We start from the raw sequence: 15,526 nt of genomic DNA on the forward strand, positions 1-15,526 counted from the left end.
GCCCCTTGCAACGGTATGGAGAGTGAGTTCCCTGTGACTTGTGTAGATGACCACTTCTGCTGGCATGCCATCTGCCTGAAATACCAAATTGTTTTGCAGGCAAAATAGAGTGACCGTAATAACGCCAATTACAAACAGAAATGATCTCTGTCCTTAGGTGAGTCATGTTTCCTAAGCCAGGTTCCTCTTTATCGAACTTCTAAAAAAATCCCATGGCCTCTTCTCCTTTTGTATGTCTTGGTCTCTCGGTTGGACTTCCCTGGTGTCTCAGACAGCAGAGAATCTGCCTGCAATGCAGGAGACACAGGTTTGATCGCTGGGTTGGGAACATCCCCTGGAGAAAGTGAAAATGAATGTGGCTCAGTCGTGTCTGACTCTTTGAGACCCCATGAACCATACAGTCCATGGAATTTTCCAGGGCAGAATACTGGAGTGAGTAGCCTTTCCCTTCTCTAGGGGACCTTCGCAACCCAGGGATCGAACCCAGGTCTCCTGCATTGTGGGCAGATTCTTGAACAGCTGAGCCACAAGGGAAGCCCAAGAATACTGGAGTGGGTAGACTATCCCTTCTCCAGTGGATCTTCCTGACCCAGGGATCAAACCAGAAATCTCTTGTACCGCAGGCGGATACTTTACCAACTGAGCTATCAGGGAAGCCCTATCCCCTGGAGAAGGAAATGGCAACCCACTCCAGGGTTCTTTCCCAGAGAATCCCGTGGACAGAAGAGCCTGGTGGGCTTCAGAAGATGGGGTCACAGAGTCAGACATGACTGCGCAACTCACACTGGGTCTCTGTTAGGTCAAACAAACAAGCAGGGTTTTTGCTGCCAAGGTTCTCTTTAAAGCTTCTAGTGTCCTATGAATTTGACTGGGGTTCATGCCATTGGAAAAGTTACCCTCAAAAATCTTTTTTGAAGGAAGCACTGCACCTTGGGCTTTCTGTGAAACTTTGCAGGATGACACCTTTAACGTTCTTTTGCTCTTAAGATCCTTAAAGGAATCTGAGGCACCACCTTAAGTCTTTCCAGGGTCTTACACTTACAGTCTACAGGTTTTACCTTTAGACCATGTTTTCCTGGCAGCACCCTAGATTTGATCTTAGCCCAGAAGCCATTTCTGTCCTTTGGCATCATGTGACAATTGGGCATGTGGAGATGCTGTAAAGGGGATACAGATATTGAACCCAGTGAGTCTTGGTTCCTTTATATTTAGTAGCACTTTTTAATTTTTTTGATAGCTTATCCCTCTCATTGATTTACTTTCAGCTGCTTCATAGCAAGAGTCTCTGCCCCCCATGTTTCAGTGTCATTTTCTTCTCTTGCCTAGAAGTCGTCACCGGCAGCCTCTTCAAGGACCGTCAGGCTTCTGTGTACAGTGTCATCAAGCCCATTGGGTTTACATTTCTTTCTCTGCAGCCATTCAATTGCCACCGACCTTCAGGTTCAAAGGCATTCTGACATGTTTCAGCTCTTTTTTAATGGCAGTACCTCACTGGGGGCACCACCGACTCGATGGACATGAGTTTGAGCAAGCTCTGGGAGTTGATGGTGGACAGGGCAGCCTGGCGTGCTGCAGTCCATGGGGTCACAAAGAGTCAGACATGACTGAGTGACTGAACTGAACCCCATTTTTAATATCAGTAGCTGTACCAGTTATTTATTGTTAACAAATTGCGTTAGAAACCACCTCAAAGCCTAGTGACTCAAAACAGCATTTCCTTTGTTCACAAGTCTGCGTTGGGGCAAGGCTCAGTGAGTGGGCCCAGCTCATTTCTTCTCCAGTCGCATCAGCCAGGATGTCGTGAAGGGGGGAACCAGAGTCATTTGAAGACTTGTTCATGCACACGTCTGGCAGTTGGAGCTGGCTTTTGGAGAGGACATTAGGTGGGGGCGGTCAGTGGGGACACTGACATGTGCTCAGTATGTGGGCTGTGCTTCTGCACAGCAAAAGAGTTGGCTTCCCCACAGAGCAAAATTCAGAAGCTATTTAGCTTTAAAACTCACACAGCAGTTTCCCCAGACACTGTCCAGGAGGAATCGGTTACTAGGACTAGCACATACTTGAGGAGAGGGAATTTCATGAGAAAAGTGTCAAAGAATTTGTAGACATGTTTGAAAACAACCAGCTCCACTCACGTCGACTTAAAGAGTAATCATTCTGTCTAAAGGAAAGTTCTTTCCAACTCACTGTCACTGATCGTTCAGGAAATATTTTTTGTTTCCTTTCTTTGGTATGTTCTCTTCTTCTGTGGAAAGTAACAAAGGGTTACAAGAATGAGGTATTTTTGTTGTTGTTGTTCAGAAAAATGTATGGATCACCTCACTAAACTCTTAGGAGATGGGATTTCTTTAACCTTGTGAATCATTTCTGTTTGGAATGCAATTCTAATTAGCAGAAACTGTTTGTAGTTCAGAAAAAGGCTTATTGGATTAAAATCCATATTTACAAGATTTAGTAATTAGAGTCTTACTTTCACAATCTTCTTTTGGGAAGCATTTATTAACTCAGCCCTAGACAACTCAATACAAGATACCTCAAACTTCTTTAAAAACCATGGGACAAGATGGGGGGAAGGAATAAGAGACATTCTGCTAGGAGGTGACTTGCAGTCATTCTACGGAGGAAAGATAGAAAAGCATTACTGTGGAACAATGAAGGCGTGTGCAATCGAGTGCAGATATCGTGAGACTAAGGTGGTAGTGAAGAGTGTATTGTGTGACCCTTGGTGGTTTGAACTTCTTTCTTGATCCTCTGGGTTATTCCAGGTCCTGCATTCTACAATACAAACACCATCGTATGTATCAGATCCTTGGTTTGAGTTAGGCTGTGCTCAGTCCACTTCCCTCAGAACCAAATGGTATTGTTTTTTGTTGTTGCTGTTCTTTCTTTCTTTTTAATTTTAATTGGAGACTAATTACTTTACAATATTGTATTGGTTTTGCCATACGTTGACATGAGTCTGCCCCGGGTGTACAGGTGTTCCCCTTCTTGAACCCCCCTCCCACCTCCTTCCCCATCCCATCCCTCTGGGTCATCCCAGTGCACCAGCCCCAAGCATCCTGTATCATGCATCGAACCTGGACTGGCGATTCGTTTCACATATGAAAATATACATGTTTCAGTGCCATTCTCCCAAATCATGCCACCCTCGCCCTCTCCCACAGGGTCCAAAAGACTGTTCAGTACACCTGTGTCTCTTTTGCTGTCTCGCATACAGGGTTATCGTTACCATGTTTCTAAATTCCATGTATATGCGTTAGTATACTGTATTGGTGTTTTTCCTTCTGGCTTACTTCACTCTGTATAATAGGCTCCCGTTCCATCCACCTCATTAGAACTGATTCACATGTATTCTTTTTAATTGCTGAGTAATACTCCATTGTGTATATGTACCACAGCTTTCTTATCCATTCATCTGCTGATGGACATCTAGGTTGCTTCCGTGTCCTGGCTATTATAAACAGTGCTGCGATGAATGTTGGGGTACATGTGTCTCTTTCAATTCTGTTTCCTCGGTGTGTATGCCCAGCAGTGGGATTGCTGGGTCATATGGCAGTATTTCCAGTTTTTTAAGGAATCTCCACACTGTTCTCCACAGTGGCTGTACTAGTTTGCATTCCCACCAACAGTGTAAGAGGGTTCCCTTTTCTAATAATGATAGTGAAAATGATCCAAAATCTTGAAAACAAATGGTATTGTTTTATTCTTGCAGATTGATCACCTTCCAACAGAGCTGGAAACTGCATGTTCACAATGTCTGCACCTGGATGCAAAAAATCAAATTCTTCAACAGCAGTTATTGTCAATGAAAGGAAGGCAAAGGAAATGTGAGAAATGAGAGAAAGAGAACAGGAAGTTGGAGCAAGAGGTAGTGAGACTCAAAACTCATATAGAACTGAATATGATAGAACACACTCAAGTTGAGCAGTATAGACGGGAGACTGAAGAAACAGCAAGACAGGATCTCGTAGAGAAACTAAAAGAAGCCAACCTATTTTTGCAGCTTAATTTGCTGACCTGTCATGTACTTGAATTCACTTCACTGTAAATTACATTTTGGGTGTATACAGGTTATGTCGTTCCTCTACTTCCCTTAGAGCAGTGTGTTTTATAGATTTCTGGAAGGAAGGGGGCACTTGTTTCTCCTTGTAAAAATTTCAGTTTCCATCACAGTTGATCTCAGAATGCTTCTCACTTAGAATCCTTTTACTTATAAGACCAGTTGGTTGGTATAAAACAGGACTATGAGGAGGAAAAGAAAATGTGGTTTAGGACTGGCACCATCCTCTTGAATTATTCTTAAGTTGTCTTGTTCAGTTTCTAAATTTTCACTTCATCCTCTTAGTCTTTGAATTATCCGGTTCCTTAAGTACTACTGTAACATTGATTCCACATTAATTTTATAATTCAGATTTAATTCATGTCACATTGATGATTATTTTAAAGTTCCGCTTTTCTTATTTTCACATGTAAAATCGCTCTCTGACAGCAAAAGAGACACAGATGTATAGAACAGTCTTTTGGACTCTGTGGGAGAGGGCGAGGGTGGGATGGTTTGGGAGACTGGCATTGAAACATGTATGTTATCATATGTGAAACGAATCGCCAGTCCAGGTTCGATGTACGATACAGGATGCTTGGGGTTGGTGTACTGGGATGACCCAGAGGGATGGGATGGGGAGGGGGGTTTCAAGATGGGGAACACATGTACACCCGGGGCAGATTCATGTCAATGTATGCAAAACCAATACAATAATATAAAGTAATTAGCCTCCAATTAAGTAAATTAAAAAAAATAAAATCGCTCTCTGAATTACTGAGTCAAAACTAAATGTAACAAATATAATTATTCAGGTTATAATCCTTAAAAAAATGTATCTTTTAAAATTTGACTTAGATACAAGCAGCATCTCAAGAAAACTTACAGCAGTTCCAAGAGGAGCATATTGCTTCCATAAGAAGTCCCATGGAACTCAGAATTAAAGACTTGGAATCGAAACTCTCCAAGATGAAAACTTCTCAAGATTCTGATAAAGCGGAGTTGGAAAAATATAAGAAACTCTACCTAGAGGAACTGAAAGTTAGAAAGGGACTGGAAAGTAAACTAGACAAGTAAGTCAAAACCCAGAATCACAGAAAATAAATTTAGTCCATTAATTTGTCTCTGAAGCCTAATTTTTATACAGCTTGTTTCCTGAGATTAGTAGGAAGTGAAAGCTAACGCGATAGTCACTGCTAGAGGGCACCCTAAGAAAAATGAGTAATAATACTATATCCTTGTAAGTTTTCCTTACTTCTCCATGTAAGTAAAAGCATGCTTGTGAACTAGGGGAATATTCACACGGGGGTGAAAGGCAGGGTGATTGACAAAGTGTCTGAGACTAACATGGTGACCTGACGGAGGCGGGGTGTGGAGGCTGGAAAGGGGAGATTCAACCTGCAGTGCCGAGTCCAGGTTTCCCCGCCAAAGCAGAGCACTCCTAGGAGGCCTTTCATTAAGTGAAAACAGCATACAGCAAAGAAGCAGGTACCCGAGGACACGTGGTGCTAGTCGATGCCTAAAATAAGTGTACACATGGGAAGCACAGGTGCTCAGACAGGGTTCAGGGCTGTGGAGACTTGATGCTGGGATGTGGGGTGTGGCTCCCAGGGAAGGAGCTCGGTGGGGCCGGTCTCCCTGCTTGGGGAGCGCGATGCCTCTCACTGTAAAGACATATACTGAACGCTGTTTAGAGTTTTTGCTTTTTGAAATGAAACCAAAAATTCTCTTCAGATTTTTTTTTTTTTATTATGAAATACAGGGGCCGATATAGGCCCTTCGTAGACATAAAATGAACTTTGGAAAAGCGGGGGATACTTGCCATTGTTCCTGGGGTGTTTTAGCCCTTTTGTCACCCACTGACTTTCTCGTCCTCCCCTCGAGATTGTGGCTCTAGGTGATTCCTCAGAGCCAAATGCTTAATGTCTCCGAGGTCATGAATGAAACGTATGTACAGGGTGGTGACAGGAAACACTTGAACGTGACTTTGTGGGATGGCGTGTCTCTTCACCCCTGAACTTTTTCCTGGAGGCAGGTGTGTCCCAGAGGCAGCAGGTGTCACTGTGAGGCCACCTCCCTTTCTCTCTGACGCCCTTTCTCTCCTCTCCCAACCGCGACTTGTTACGTGAGGCGCCCCAGACGCGTGTGTGCCTCTTTAGAACTAGGATACAGCTATCATTGTTTACAGGAGCTCTGCTCTGTGCTTTCTGGGTTCAAACAGTTTAATGGGACATTCCATTTACTGTTCGGAAACTTAACAAATGCAAATAATTTAGGGAAGCATGAATGAAACCGGCGTTTTCCATCTTCGGCAGGACTCTTGAGAGGCTGGCAGAGATGAGCACCAAACGTGAGGTGGAGAAACAGCAGAACAGATCTGTACTCAGTACTCATAGCAGGAGGCCAGTCCTGGAGCCGCCTTGCAGTGGAAACTTCAGGAATACCGTAAAATTCAATTCAAATCTTTGTCCAAGAGCAAACGTAGAGTTTTCCAGCTCAGTTCCAGTCCCTTCAAATCACAGCATGGTGACTCACTTGCTCGAGGTTAGTTCTATTATTTTCTTTTCCTTGGGTTTTAGATTTCTTATATGAATGATTCTTGGTTTTAATTTGAACTACTGAGTTGTTTATTTGACTTATGCACACCAAGTAAAAACCATAATTATTAAATATTTTGATTGTTTTTTCTCCTAGATGTCTCATTTTTGAGAGATACTTATTAACTTCTTAAATTTCTTGAAAATCTGGATTTAAATTCTACTATAGAAATGAAATCTTATTGCCAAGTAACCAAAAGTATACTTCCAGATGTTTGACTTACTTTCTAATTGATTTCACTTTGGCAGTGGTTCATAATCATTTCTGACCTCTGCTGCACCCACCACAGTTTTTTTGCCCTTAAGCCTAAGTGAATGACTGGCATCTAAACACTAGGCCACATGGGTGATTTTTTATTTGAAGGAATCCTAGATAAATCCTTCTTGTGAATTAAACAAACTTGTAATACTAAATCAAAAGATTAATTTCTAGTTTTAGGTTATCATTTTTTGTCATTTTCTTACATCTTTAATTGCTATTTTACTGACAGAATTTTGATTTAAATTCTAAAACATATCTTGGTGAGCAGTTGTAGAATGTTTCTAAGTTTGTAGTTAAATCAAATATTTAAAACTTGTAAATGGAGCTCACTTTTGTCTCTGTCTTGACATCACCTGGATGAATGATGACTAAGATAGTAATGACGGGGAGTCTTTAGATTGGAAGTAGTTTTCATCGTGTAATCATTGTGATTAAAATATCCAGTCAGAGCACACGGATTTATGGTTTGGATGGTGTTTTCATGATGTTGGTGATGCAGAGAAAAGTTCAGTTCAGTTCAGTCACTCAGTCGTGTCTGACTTTTGCGACCCCATGGACTGCAGCACGCCAGGCTTCCCTGTCCATCACCAACTCCCGGTGCTTAACCAGACTCACGTCCATCGAGCTGGTGAGGCCTTCCAACCATCTCATCCTCTGTCGTCCCATTCTCTCTCCTCCCGTCTTCAATCTTTCCCAGCATCAGGGTCTTTTCCAGTGCATCGGTTCTTCACATCAGGTGGCCAAAGTTTTGGAGTTTCAGCTTCAGCATCAGTCCTTCCAGTGAATATTCAGGACTGATTTTCTTTCGGATGGACTCGTTAGATCTCTGTGCAATCCAAGGGACTCTCAAGAGTTTTCTCCAACACCACAGTTCAAAAGCATCAATTCTTTGGCGCTCAGCTTTCTTTATAGTCCAACTCTCACATCCAGAGAAAAGGAGCCCTTGTTAAATGCAGTCTCAAACTGTTTTCTCTTTTGGCTTCTTGCCATCATTGAAGAGCAACCTGAGGATTCTTTGATAGCACTTCGGCTATGTTGGGTCTTAGTTCTTCAGAGCCGTGAACCTGGAGGACGTGCTTTAGCTGTGCAGTCACAGCGGGCCTCCAAACACTTCACCCCAAGTCAGACACCTCCCCACGCAGGCCTAAGAGGAGGAAGCAAATGGGTGATCCCTGTCCCTGGGGCAGGCTGCCTACTGCAGACCCAAGTTCTCGGTGCTGTGGGCACATACATCTTTTCAAAGAGGAGATTGGGAACCAAGCAAGCACTTCTTCGTTCCTTCTCCCAAACTCACCCATTAAGTAAATCTCCTCTCTTCTCATGAGGAGGGTAGGAGTATAAGTCATCCTCTTGAAACTCCAGGCTGAGGGAATGAAGTTCAACTGCAGTTTCTGACTGGATTTAGATTATAGTTGAAATTATGCTCATACATTTTTGTATATACTAACTAATGATGCTTTTGAACTGTGGTGTTGGAGAAGACTCTTGAGAGTCCCTTATACTGCAAGGAGATCCAACCAGTCCATTCTAAAGGAGATCAATCCTGGATGTTCTTTGGAGGGACTGATGCTGAAGCTGAAACTGCAATACTTTGGCCACCTCATGAGACGAGTTGACTCACTGGAAAAGACTCTGATGCTGGGAAAGTTTGGGGGCGGGAGGAGAAGGGGACGTCGGAGAATGAGATGGCTGGATGGCATCACCGACTCTGTGGACATGAGTTTGAGTGTACTCCGGGAGTTGGTGATAGACAGGGAGGCCTGGCGTGCTGTGATTCATGGGGTCGCGGAGAGTCGGACACGACTGAGGGACTGAACTGAACTGAACTGAACTAATGATGACAGCTTGGATAGAAGTATATTAGACAGTAAAGAGAGATCTGTTTTGGGTTTTATATTTTGTCCTAAATAATGCAAAATGTGGAAAATTCATTTGTTGACAAATTTTAATAAGCCAGGTTTTGTTTTTGTTTTTTTTTAATCTGGAGGAGATGAACATCCTTTTATGAATGAATGTCTTCAGTTTTGGCCTGCTTGATTCAACTAAAGATTTTCTGCTTCAAGTTCCCTGTCCTCTGTTTAAAAAACTGTTATGCTGTATAAATTAACTATATCGACTGCTACAAATAGGAGTTCGATAAAAATTTATTCTTGTTCATGCCTTTAAAACATATAATTTAGTTAGAAAGCTACTATGTCATGTCATGCCACAAGCATTATTGAACTATATAATAAGGTTTTACATATTCATTTTCTCTATATTTTAGTTAGAATTTATGTGTTTTTTTCTTAATATGAGGAAGTAGTTGGCATAGGACTCTGGACTCAGTAAGAAGGCCATTGGCTTTGTTACTACTTTTGTAGAGTTTGGAACTTTGACTAAATCAATGACTCTCATACCTTAAAATTTTTTTTTTTTTTCAAAATAGACAACCTTTCTTTAAAACAACAAAAACTGTTGTGTGGAACCATATTACATAAAACGGAGACAAGTATAGAGCCCTTTAGATAAGGAGCATTCAGAGCACATGCAGCTGTGACTTCTGTTCCTAAGCGCTGCAGTGACCCCTGTGGGACCTTCTCCCTCTGTGGGACATAGTTCGGAAACTAGCACTTGTGAGAGAATCCTTCTCACTAAACGTGTTCAGAATTAAATCTTGCTGGTACATTGTTTGCTTGTGTATAATCTTCTCACCTGTCTGTGTTTTCGTTAAATGGAAAAGTTTACAGAAAACTGCAGATGTGTTCTCCTTGTTAACATTCAACTTCAAACTACTTCCTCCATTTCAACACGACGCTCACCTAGAAATTGAAATAAAGGTCTCGGAAGTACATATTTAGGGCAAGAGCTGTTAGAAGAGAATTTAGTGATCTTGTGAGTCGTTCTTAGGATTATGGGTATTTCCGTAACCTCTGAAATGATGTGTACTCGATAGACTGACATTTATTGTACTTTTATGAAATTAATCTAAATAGCATTCCATGTATATGTTCTCTGGTATCTAAAAGCAGAGTAAGTAGGAATTCATTTTCTTCTATTTATGTGATCATTTTCTGCTACGTAGTCTTCAAGTTAGGTCTAGTCTCTAAAAGTATTATTTAAATGTCACATGTATTAAGTTGTGTATCATTTCTCTGATAACATCTCTTGTTTAACTTAAGCGTAAATAATATTTGACTTATTTCAGACGCTGCAGAAGTTGATGGAGAGTATTATTAGAGAACTAGAAGAAGGTAAGTTGCTAAAACGTATGAATTAAATTTAGACATTGATTTCTGAAATACTGTAAAGAGTAAGTGGCATCTCTTTTCATTGCTTGTATAACAAATGCTATGTTATATACTTTTCCTTATACATAGCTAATGAAAAATGTGAAAACATGAGCAATCATAGTGAAAAATATCCTTATTCCTTATTTATTTACTATGTTCCAGAGCTTTAAAAAAACCTGGAAAGGTCTGTGTATTTCTTTTCATTTCTGGCTGTGTCCTTCCTCTACTTCTGCCATCCCTGTGGAACTGTCAGCCTGCACCCTGACACTATTCTCAGAAAACGTGGAGTTCATCAACGTCTCGTGTCTGGTAGTGGTTAAGGCTAGGAAACCCAGACTCAAGCAATCCCGTTTGTGTAGCTGTCACTTGGTGAGTGCCTTTAAAATTTCCCTGTCATTCACTTTCTCACTAGTTTATCTTTTGCCCTCAGGAAAAACTCCAAACACCCACATCAGTTTGGGTCCTGCCAAAGTAGGCGGCCTTATCTCCTTACCACCATCCTCTGCCTCTTAGCTCTGCATCTAAGCAGCCAGACTGTGTAGGATCCCACACGTGCGCTTCCTCACCGCCGGTCTTTGTATCGCTTCTCCCCTCCATCTCCTGTGCTTTCTCCTGTCCTTCAGGTACCTACTTCCACAGCACCTCCACCAAAATGCTGGCAGGATTGACAAAAACTGGCTGTCCCTTCTAGTGTTCCTTGTGCCATCTTTTGTATGTCTTAGTACTTATGACTCTGTATGGAAATTGCCTGTTCATCTATTTTTCCACTTGATAGCCTATCGTTTTCAGGGTGCACTGGGTCACCTTCATCGTGTACTTCCAGTGCTTGTCACAGCACCTTTGCGCATAGTTACTGAGTGAATGAGTGAAGAGTGAGAAAGCCAGCAGCTCAGATGCTCAGCCACACGTTCAACCGTGGGCAGATAATGCAGCCCTCTTGTGTTTTGTGTCATGTCATGTATAGATATGTTTCATTCTTCAGAACACTAGGAAAGGTCTCAGGTGTTTTTTGTTTTGTTTTAGCTAACACTTTGCTAACTCAAGAATTTTAGATAAACAATATACTTCTGTCTCTTTCCAGGTGCTGCTGAATGTGAATATGAATTCTCTAGATTTTCCTCTCTATTAGCTAGAGGTGGATCAAATCTGGACTGATGCTAAAGCTGAAACTGCAATACTTTGGCCACCTCATGCGACGAGTTGACTCACTGGAAAAGACTCTGATGCTGGGAAAGGTTGGGAGCGGGAGGAGAAGAGGACGACAGAGAATGAGATGGCTGGATGGCATCACCGACTCTGTGGACATGAGTTTGAGTGAACTCCGGGAGTTGGTGATGGACAGGGAGGCCTGGCGTGCTGTGATTCATGGGGTCGCGGAGAGTCGGACACGACTGAGCGACTGAACTGAACTGAACTGGATCAAATCTGTATCAGGACCTACCTGTGAAAACATCAAATAATATATACAGATTTTGAAGAAAAAAAATATATGATTTGAAAACTCAATAGTAAAAATTTCCCTACTGGACTGTTTTCATGAGATTTTAGTTGTTTCCTGTTAAACATGATGAGAAAATCTTTATTAAAGGAAACTCTTTTTGTATTATGTGTGTATCATGAAAATTTAGATGGCATTTTAAGCCATGTTTCTCTGCATCTAACTTACTTTTAAGCAGAAACATCAGCAGTGTTGAGTTTTCCATGTTCAAAGTGAAGGTGTCGTGACCCTTTGCGAGCCCATGGACTGTAGCCCACCTGGCTCCTATGTCCCTGGAATTCTCTAGGCAAGAATAATGGATTGGGGAGCCATTCCCTTCTCCAGGGGATCTTCCCGACCCGGGGATCAGCTGGAGTCACCTGCATTGCAGTTGGATTGTTTACCGTAAGAGCCACCAGAGACGCCCTTTACAAACTCAAAGTGAGCACTAATACCAGCTGTTTAAACAGCACCCAAAAAACCAAACTTGTCATTACTATTTAGTGGTGTTGATTGATAGCTTTTTTGTATTTTCCGTTTTCATGGAAGAGTTGACTCACTGGAAAAGACTCTGATGCTGGGAGGGATTGGGGGCAGGAGGAGAAAGGGACGACAGAGAATGAGATGGCTGGATGGCATCACTGACACGATGGAGGTGGGTTTGAGTGAACCCTGGGAGTTGGTGATGGACAAGAAGGCCTAGCGTGCTGTGATTCATGGGGTCGCAAAGAGTCGGACATGACTGAGCGACTGAAATGAACTGAACTGAACTGAACTGAACTGATAGACCTAAAGATTTAGCTACTGCTGTTATGCCTACTGTCAATGTTTTGAGGTATAACTGTTAATAGTGGCATAAAACTTACTATATGTACCTTTAAACACTGATTCATAGATCTTTCCTCTTGGGGAAATAAGATTTGCCTGAGTTTTTGCCTTTTAAATGAATTAACTTTTCCTAATTTTTTATTTTTAATCAGAGGATAATTACTTTACAATATTGTGATGGTTTCTGCCATACATCAGTCTGAATCAGCTATAGATATACATATGAACCCTCCTTCCTGAACCACCCTCCCACCTCCCTCCGGATTCCAGCCCTCTGCTGCTAAGTCACTTCAGTCGTGTCCGACTCTGTGCGACCCCCATAGACGGAAGCCCACCAGGCTCCCCCGTCCCTGGGATTCTCCAGGCAAGAACACTGGAGTGGGTTGCCATTTCCTTCTCCAGTGTGTGAAAGTGAAAAGTGAAAGTGAAGTCGCTCAGTCGTGTCTGACCCTTAGCAACCCCACGGACTACAGCCAACCAGGCTCCTCCATCCATGGGATTTTCTAGGCAATAGTACTGGAGTGGCTTGCCATTGCCTTCTCCGCCCTCTAATTTGTCACAAACCACCGGCTTTGGGTTCTCTGCATCATACAGCAAATTCCAAAAAAAAAAAACAAAACACATGTACCCCAGTGTTCATTGCAGTTATGTCCATAGCTTTAAAAAAATCTGAAATGTCTATTGATTTCTTTCATTCTTTTCGTTCTATGTATTTCCTAGCATTTACAATAGCTACAGCATGGAAGCAACCTAAATGTCCATCAACAGATGAATGGATAAAGAAGTTGTGTATTATTCAGCTCTAAAAAGGAATGCATTTGAGTCAGTGCTAATTGACTTTTGATTTACTTTTGGAAAGAGTCTTAAAATTAGAGAAAAGTTCCTTTTCACCTTTTCTTTACCTATCAACCTATCTATTTTTGTTTGAGTTTGGAAACAGTCTTAAAATTAGAGAAAAATTCCAAGCGCCAGACAAACATTTTCACAAAACTCCCCTATCTCCCGTATATCCTCCTAAAGTACCATTTATCTTTCCGAAATGTTATTTGTTCTCCCATAAGTGCCCCTCCTCCCCCACGTCACCTGTTTTCCAGAAGATGCCTTTACCTCTTACTCCCTGTCTTTTATTGAGTAGTATAGCAACTCCCACTTGTAGCCTCCCCTTCAAGTCACATTTCTGTATGAAGCTTTGCATGTTGTTGTAATTGTCCAGTCGATCAGTTGTGTCCAACTCTTTGTGACCGCGTGGACTGCAACACGCCAGGATTCCCTGTCTGTCACCATGTCCCAGAGTTTGCTCATATTCATGTCCACTGAGTCGAAGATGTCATCGAACCGTCTCATTCTTTGTCGCCCACTTTTCCTCCGGCCCTCAATCTTTCCCAGCATCAGAGTCTCTTCCAACAAGTCGACTCTTTACATCAGGTGGCCAAAGTATAGGAGCTTCAGCATCAGTCCTTCCAATGAAAATATTCAGGGTTGGTTTAAGATTGACTGGTTCGTTCTCCTTGATGTTCAAGGGACTCTCAGGAGTCTTCTCCAACACCACAGTTTGAAAGCATGAATTCTTCTGTGCTCAGCCTTATGGTCCAAATGTCACATGTGTACATGACTGCTAGAAAGCTATTAAGTGTTTTTTCTCATGGTTATCTGCTTTTAACAATTTAATTTGCAGATTCCCGAACACTGAACCTAAGAGGGTGGAGGAAGTGTTTTCCTCCACAATTCCAAGAGCTGACAAGTTACCAATGCTCACTTAATCCTGATCCCCTTTTCCTTCTGTCCCCTCAGTGTCTGACTTGGCAGAACTCCAGTTTCATGTGAGACTGCTGATCCTTCCCCCTCACTCTCTCCAGGCGACTCGGTGCTGCACTGCCCCGTGCTCCTGCTGCTTTATGTCGTTACTTTGTATCTTCTCATGATGATTTCAAATCTCCTTTCTATAGATTTCTCACCCTGATCTTCCCCTCTCACTTGTTCCAGACAATCTAGGTCCCACGACAAACTTCTTGAAAGGTTTGCCTGTATCTCTAGCAACTCTAGACTGTCTTCCCTTTCTTTCCCTCAGAACGGCTCCCAAGTCACTGATGACCTCCACGTCGCTGAATCAAAGCCACACCTTTCCAGTCCTTGTTTGTCTGAATTTCTCCTTCCTCTTGGCGTTCACTGTCACTCACCTCTTTGAGACACTCTTTTGGCTGGACTTTCAGTATTCATTCCTTTTATCCTGAAGGCACGGACAGGTTATTGCGATCAGAGACAGTGCTTATTAAGTATCTCACAGTAAACATACAGGTGTTGCCCCCTCGCCCAGGACTGCACCTGGGGCCGTGTGTTGAGAGCAGGTCAGTTGTTCCACACCAGCAGGTGCAGGACGGCAGGAAACCTTGTCCTTGATGCTTCTGCAGGGCCTTTTCCTCTCCTGGGTAGGATCTCTTCCTCGTTACTCGGCCTTTGATATATAAGTAAAGCTGTTACCCACCCCAAAAGGGTCCTTCTGCCCAGTGTCGCTCTGCCAATGGAATGAGTTGTGTTGAGAAGCAAAGGAACTGAAAGGTGGGAGCTCTGCTGTACAGCCCATGCTCTCCAATAGGACTCGGGCGGGGCTGCTCCACAGGGCTTTCCTCAGTAGGGCGGGGGTGGAGTCGGAGCACTCTGGGAGCAGAGACAGGCGCAGCTGCTCCAGGTAAGGGGGCTCACAGGGCTCGTTGCCATCTTGCATTAAGGTGTCCAGTGCAGCGTCTATGCACACGGCCCCTCTCCCCCAAGCAGGAGCGTCGGCCAAGCAGGTGCACACCAGGAACTGCGGTCTTTGAAGGGCTGGGAGCAAGGCCTCTGCAGGTATCACCCTGTGAGCAAGAGAAACCTAAGCACAAGGGAAAGGAGGTTAGTATTTTTATTCCTAAGTTGGTTTTTTTCTTTCCTTTTATTTTTATTAAACCTGGTAACTGTTCATAGACTTTTCTGGTAACAAATACTCTCAAGGAGCTAGATCTTGGCCTCATCCCTCCTTGAATATAAATTCTTAATGAGACGGAGCGCCTTCGGGGG

General features: G+C 42.8%; 2 long non-coding RNA genes and 1 pseudogene across 2 annotated transcripts in view; 2 read left to right on the top strand and 1 right to left on the bottom strand.

The window, feature by feature from the left end:
- Nucleotides 1-15,526, top strand: part of LOC148775505 (ankyrin repeat domain-containing protein 26-like) — a 180,123-nt pseudogene that overhangs the window by 55,092 nt on the left and 109,505 nt on the right.
- LOC148775506 (uncharacterized) lies at nucleotides 3,731-8,283 on the top strand. The gene is made up of 3 exons (XR_016039218.1): nucleotides 3,731-3,868; nucleotides 4,898-5,112; nucleotides 6,355-8,283. It is a non-coding gene; the product is annotated as an uncharacterized LOC148775506 (long non-coding RNA).
- LOC129544163 (uncharacterized) overlaps nucleotides 15,217-15,526 on the bottom strand; it is a 32,341-nt gene continuing 32,031 nt past the window's right edge. Inside the window, exon 3 of the long non-coding RNA XR_016039220.1 lies at nucleotides 15,217-15,341. This is a non-coding gene — a long non-coding RNA (uncharacterized LOC129544163). The remainder of the gene's footprint in view (nucleotides 15,342-15,526) is intronic.

Source organism: Moschus berezovskii, chromosome 15, assembly GCF_049115385.1.
Source record: "Moschus berezovskii isolate FMDL1 chromosome 15, NW_MosBer_1.0, whole genome shotgun sequence".
Lineage (NCBI taxonomy): Eukaryota > Metazoa > Chordata > Mammalia > Artiodactyla > Moschidae > Moschus > Moschus berezovskii.